At 47.5% G+C, this 6,905-nt stretch overlaps 1 protein-coding gene across 1 annotated transcript in view; it reads right to left on the bottom strand.

The window, feature by feature from the left end:
- Positions 1-6,899, bottom strand: part of LOC109292388 (protein FAM83D-like) — a 21,208-nt gene extending 14,309 nt beyond the window's left edge. Inside the window, exon 1 of the mRNA XM_019509781.1 lies at positions 6,781-6,899. The gene's annotated coding sequence lies outside the window, so the exon portion shown is untranslated. The remainder of the gene's footprint in view (positions 1-6,780) is intronic.
- Between the last annotated feature and the right edge of the window lie 6 nt (positions 6,900-6,905).

The raw sequence follows: 6,905 nt of genomic DNA, 5'->3' as shown, positions 1-6,905 counted from the left end.
ACAGAGTGGGACGGCCCTGCCATGACAGTGTGGACTGAGGGGTAGGGGGCCAAGGCCGGCAGTGCTGGCATCTCCCCCTGCTCCAGCTGTTCCATTGCTGCCACATGCAGGGAGCAGAGCTGGGGGGAGGGAAAGAGGGCCTCGCCCTCCTGCTCCATCCCCGCCGTCATGGCGAATCTCTGCTGCCACCTCCTGTCCAGAATACTGCTGGAGCACTCCGATTGGTTGTTTTACACAACCATTCAATCAGAGTGCAAATAAAGCATTACAGACAGACTAAGGCTTTTATAATATCAGAATTCACAAACAGGGTCTCTTTTACAGCTCTGCAAGCCTGTTGCCATGATAGGTTTTCCGTTCTACAACACCATTCCCTTACTAAATCTCAAATCAATGGAGAGTCTATACTCAGAAACTTATCCCTCAAGACTTCTGGAACAGTCTGCTCAAAATGTTTCTTTTGTTTCTACTGCCCCTCCCTCCTTGCATTTATCTCCACACTCCTCTTCCTTGCCCAGATATATTCCACCCCCAACAATCCTCTGTTCGTTTAACTTCTTGAAACTGCACAGGCAAGGGCTTGACTGTGTGTACACAAACTTGCAGACAGACAATAGGGCTGATGGGTGGGTAATCACGTCTGTTCTCTGTCATCTCCTTATAGTGCTATTAACAAGGATGCTATCTCTGGAAACACAAATCCATTAGAGGCACATCAGTAGGGTCCATATTGTATCTGCAGCAATAAAAAGGAAAATGGACATTATCAGCAATGGTTTGGTTTGGTTTTTTGGCTGATGTGTCCAATAATGTTGCCAATAAATGTTGCATGCATGCACACAAATCAGGAACGCAACCTGGCAGCTTGGAGAGCACATTTGGCTGGTGAGTCTGTAGTGGGGAAGGGCCATGGGAGTGGGCAGATCAACACCCAAGGTGAGGGAGGGAGTGGGGCTAGGACAGGTAATGCCAAACTGGGGCGGGGCATGGGATAGAGCTGTGGCTCTGGGGGGAGGGGCAGGGGCATGGCAGGCAGGGGCAGCCCCTGCTGCGTGCACCCCTGGGAAAGCATGGGGGACATGTGCCCCCTGGATCTGTATGCAGGGCAATGGCAGGCTGCTTACTGTGGGCTGGGGGCTGCACCAGCCTCTTCCCAACAGAGGAGCTGGGCCTGGGGCCAGGTGGGAGTGGGGCAGGTGGCAGCACCAACAGCCGTGGCTACAGTGCATTTTGGGATGGGTGTAGCCCACCTCCTAGCACCACTGCTGCCTGGCCCAATTGCAGCCCCAGCCCAGCCCCCCGCCAAGAAGAGACTGGTGCAGCCTCTGACCCCAAGCATGCAGCAGGCAGCCCTCCCTGGCCCTACACAGATCCCGGGGGGCACATACCCTCTATGCCTCCCCTGGGGGTGTGCATAATGGTGGGAGTCACCTCCTCCCCCGCTACCCCAAACAAGCCACAGCTCCATTTTGCACCCCGCCTCAGCTGCGCAGTGCCTGCCCAGCCCCACTCTCTCCCTCACCACAGGGGCCTCGATCTGCCCCCCATGCCCCTCCCCTCCCTCACTCCAACAGACTTACCAGCCAGACGCTGCTCTCCAAGCTGCTGGGCTGCATATCAGCAATTGGATCAGTATCAATCAATATGGCTGGTTAATAATCAGCTATCAGTATTGGCCCAAAAAAATCTTTATTGGTACACCCCTAAAATCCACAGTTTGAGAACTAAAATTAAGTAGCACAAAGATGCTTAATGGGATCTCCTAGTGTGAGCACGGAGTCCCATTAGGTACTGTGGTTTTCTTTAAATCTTTACCAAACTATGGAGAAGCCTCCAGAAACCCCATAAGACTGGGCCCCTAATATAGTCCATGGCCTGCTGTGACCTATTTATAAAACTTTTTAGAAAAAGGTTTCATAAATATATTGTTTCAAGTAGTACATAACTAGAAGTTATAATCCCTGTTCCATGATGATATCTTTGAGCTCCAACATATCTTAAAAACTATCTTTATATAGGTTTATTTTTAAAGCATTTTAATAAAAAGTAAATAAATATGACTAAATGAAAAAAATTTAAATCAGATATTTTAAATTAATTTTTTTCGAGATTATCATGTCTATTGCGACTGAAGTTCCACAATTCAGGAAGCAGCAGGCAGCCTCTCTCACCGGCATTTAGTGGGATCAACATGCCCACCCTCTTACCTTTTTTGTAGCATGAAGCTAAATGCAGGCATTCAGAGACATTTAAAGCATCTCTATTAAGAGAGAATGGAAGCTAAAGGAGAAAAGAAAATCCAAGAGATAAGGCAAGTCTAAAGCTTGGGCAAAATTATACCTGAACCTAGGATTATATATGCAAATACCATGAGCTAGAGATGTATCAATAAGCTAGGCCTTGTGTGCACTTGATCTTAGCCTACAAGAGGTTGAGAAGTGATCTACAAGCATCCTAAACCAGAAAAGCTGCTAAAAACCATTGCCCCAATCCCTCCACTACAAACTCTGCCTTCTTAGGACCAGAGTAGTTCACATCTTTGACAAAAAATGTTGAATTTGAACATCTAACATTTCTCAACTTCAGTTTGAAACAGTGGACTTTTGAAGTGGAAAAGAATATCAGTAACAACAGCTCTCCCTTTAATTCTTTGGTTGGTTCCTATTCTCAGAGACCCATTAAGTATCATTTGTACAGAAGATTTTGCCCTAGAAATCCTAATTGTAATCAAGGCAAGATTACTTTCCACTGCTTAGGGAAGGTAGAAAAAAGACACGAACCAGACCCTCCATATATTGGCTGATCCATATCAGATTATTGAGGCCTCCTCTTATTGAACTATGTTATTGAGATCTATTCAAGTTTACTACAAAAGAAGGGGACTTTAAATTGCTCAGACACAGTTAATTGGTTTCTGCCATTGAAGCCTGTGCATGCAGACACAGAAGGGCTTAAGCTACTCATGTGCTTTAATTGCACTAGTTCTGTACCTGTGACTGTTCAGTTTCATCTCTGAATCTCACTTGTCATTTAAGGTATTTGGGCCACTTAATTCTCTCAACTGGAGTTTTAACCCTCACTAAATAGAACTGACAATCATCAGCAACTTATCACTTAAGTGCAAAAGGAAGACTTAGACTAGATTAGCCACCTTGAAGGCATTAAGAAACCCAGCAGCAACTCTACGATATGATAAAAAGGTAAATACCCAAATATTTTGAGGTATTAATGCGCACATCCAAAATGCTGTGCTACAGACGTGATCAGTTTAGAAGTCCGTCTGTGGGAGCATTCTTGCTGCAATTTGCAACAAGCATTTTTGATGACAGGCTCTTCTGACACAGGGAAAAACTCTTCTGTAGGTCAGAACTGATTGTTCGGTCACCATGCCCCTAGAAGAGTATTTGAATCCAGTATTTCTAGATTTTTGGTATCATTAATATAGTAACCCATGCTAGAAAACCTATTACCAAGGGTGTTGTCAAGCACTTAAAGCCTTGCTATTGGACTCTATCTTTTCAACTGGTACATTTCAACTTGAATAGTGGTTAGGGTCAAGTCACTGACTGTAGATCCACGTTTCCAACCTATACAAAACCATTCTTCCTACTGTTTTACTCCCTGTTCAGTTGAGAAATCTGGAAAGAAGTCCAGTTCTCTACCTAACGGCTAAAATTCCATACAGGACAAACCAGTGCCCTAAGCAAAAATGCTACAGCACTGTTTTGGGTCATGTCATCACAATATTTTGGGAAAGGTCCTTCCTAGCCATTAGTAGCAGCCCAATGAGAGATTCGTTACTTTTCCAACCAGCTTCTAATGACCAGGATAACCCTCCCCCGCCCCCCCAATCAGACCATTGTGGTTTAATTAGTGGCTATTCAACAGACTTTTGATCCAAGTCCAATGTGGTTAGCAACACAGAAGTTGAAAAGAAGTAGTTAGCCCTGTTAGTCTCAGGTCAGGCAGAAGGCAGGACGAAGTTGCATATCTGAATTAGTGTCCAAGGTGCATATGCTTTTGTAAGCAACAACTTTTACTAATCATCTGATGAAGTTAGCCACTACTTACAATACCTCTGAATTACTCTACAAGGTACAGCTCTTCACTGCCTGCTGCCTGATGTTAAGGGTATTTTCATTAGCTTCAGTTACAGCATTTGACTCCAATCTTGTAGGCCTGCAAATCCAGCAGGCTGTTTACACACCACCTAACACAATATTCTTTCATTTACTGAAAGCTTCCCTTCCGGTTTTTGGTCAATTAAAAAAAAAAAAAAAAGATGCATCCTTTTACCTATGTCAGTGGCTCAGATTTCACCAATGCCTGCCCCACACCCTGCAACCTTTTCAGTGAAAACTTTTAAGAAAAGAGGTGTGGTAGGTAGTCAGTCCACAGGAAGTTGGAAAGACGAGTCATTCAAAAAAAATTTGAAAGCTATTGAACTACATACCCTTAAGCCTGATGTTTGCAACAGACATGTCCTGGACTGCTTGCAGACGTTAAAAAAAAATTAAACAGAGTTTTACTGGAAGAAGCAGCATGTTATTTTGACCCAGCCCTGAAGCATCTGCATAGATCGGGTGCTTCTGCAAGGGTTTTTTGGGGGGATTTGTTTTTTGTTTTTAGTTTTAGCTACAACTGATTCAATCAGCTATTCAATAAAAGCACCAAAAAGCCCCACCAAAGACCCTGATCTATACAAACATCTGGTGAGCTGGGTCCAATTAAGGTGCCGTTTCTTTTGGACATGCAGAGCTCAGCATGGGAGCGTTCAGAGTTTAAATGAAAGCACCATTTTTTTTACCATTTGCAGCAGCCTTGATGTCCAGGGTGCAGCATATTGAGACAGTCGCATGGCATTTGCAGACTGTTATACGCAGGATGATTTAAAAAAGGAAAGTTGTCAGGTCAGCTCTGTCATAGCCAACATTAGTGTTTACAACATGATCTTATGTTAAGGAGTCAGGTTGCACTCATTCCAGAAAGAAATCATCCAAATGCCTCTATCCCCACCCAGGCTGCATATATCTATACATCTATATCTTGCATTAGAAGTCTTGTTTAATTTTAGCTCAACTACATAGTTGGGCCGATAAAAGATATGACTGAGAAATCCTTGCCGCTCACATACCTACCTTTCAAAAGGCATCATTTTTCACAATAAACCCTGGTTAGTAAGGCGATTCAGCCTGTACACACAAGTATTTATTGGAGAAATAAGGAAGAAGCCTTCAAATGCTTACAAAAAAATATCACTGGCGACGTATGCACCCCCCAAGCGTGGCAGTGCACCCCCTACGAAAAGGTGCTGCCAACACTGATGGCGATTGCTGCTCGCCACCCTCTTCCCCCCGCCCTACTGATGGTGTTTGCGGGAGGTCAGCAATCGCCACCGGCCACCACTGTCGGTGGCATCTGTGGGTGGTCACCAACCCCTGGTCGGCACTCGCCACCCCCCCACAGCACCAGGAGCATTCACAGCTTACTGCCACCATGCCCCCCCAGCCACCAGGGGCACGCATCGTTCATGCAAAAAAAAAAAACAAACAAAAACAAAAAAAACCACAAGCCACACGAATTGAGAAAGTAGCTGTTGAAGGGCAAACAAAAAAAAAAACAAAACAAAACAAAACCAACCACTCTGCCAGTCAGACAGCATAACAGACCTGATTTAAGGTTTGTCTTTTCCATTACAACAATAGCTCACACCAAGTACAACCTCAGAATGTGAAGAAGCAAATGTCTTGGAACATAACACCTGCCATTTACTGTGTCAGACCACAGCTCCCTCTTGCCCGGCAGTCTGGACCATACAGGCAGAGCATGGATGCTGAAAGGGACAGCGAACTGAGTATAACCAGGTTCCCCCCCACTTGCAGCCTCCAGCATTTAAGCTCTAGAACAGGCGTCTGCAACTTTTGGGGGCAGAATGCCCAAAACACCAGTAATCTTGATTTGCAAGATGTCAGCGTGCCTGGGGCGGATGGCAGGGGAGCTGGCGAAGGCCGGATCCTTGTGGCAGCACAGCCCCGGCCCCTTCCCCTGCAAGGCATGTATGCCAAGCAAAATGTGTTTGAGCGAGTGCTCTGGCACCCACCCTGGTCTAGGAAGTTCTGTGTCAGAGGCTGCACCCCTAACTCACGTGCTCAATAGCTACTGCTGCCCCTTTCCTCCAAGGGCATGTCCAATGCCTTTTTGAATCTAGCTAACCAGTCAGCTTCCACCACACCTAGTGGCAATGAGTTTTAATGACCGGGGGGAGGGGGGGACCAACTTCCTTGTGGGAGTTTTAACTGTACTCCCTACTCGTTTCACGTTGTGAGCCCTCACTCTCACTTTCTTCCCAGTTCTCCCCAAATGCCCTCTCATTACCTGCCCACGGCCCAGCCACATTCTGGGACCTCTAGATAGTTACAGGGCCCAGCTCCACCTTGAGGCTTACAGCACGGCACACACGGGCACTGAGGGAGAGCGATGGGCAGCGCCCGGGCCGTTCAGACGACGTGACGGGAGGATGCCGGGCCAGTCCCCAAAGCGGGCAGGCTGGTGTGGGCTGCGCCACCTCGGTTTTGCGTGGGGCTTGCTCCCGGGAGAAAGGCAGGGCGGCTTCAACAGAAACAAGGTCGGGCCACGGGCTCTGAATTTCTGAAAGGCGCCCAGCCCTCACCACCTCGGCACGGGGAGCGGCCGCGCGCACGGGGGCTCCTCGGGCCCCGCGGGCATCGGGTCCTCCCTCGAGCCAGAGCCGCAGCGCGGGGAGGAGGGGCCGGGGCTCACCTCCCTGGCGGAGCGGATCTCCCTGCGCACCGCCTCCTTGCAGCCGTACAGCGCGGCGCCGAAGCCGGGCTGGAAGTGCGCCTCGACGCGCGGGAGCCCGCGGAAGGCGCCGCTGGCGAAGCCCG

This window comes from Gavialis gangeticus, unplaced genomic scaffold (assembly GCF_001723915.1).
Source record: "Gavialis gangeticus isolate Ggan-Ray unplaced genomic scaffold, GavGan_comp1, whole genome shotgun sequence".
NCBI classification, from domain to species: Eukaryota; Metazoa; Chordata; order Crocodylia; family Gavialidae; genus Gavialis; species Gavialis gangeticus.
Note: the sequence above shows the minus strand (reverse complement) of the source record. Positions and strands in the feature narration are given on the sequence as shown.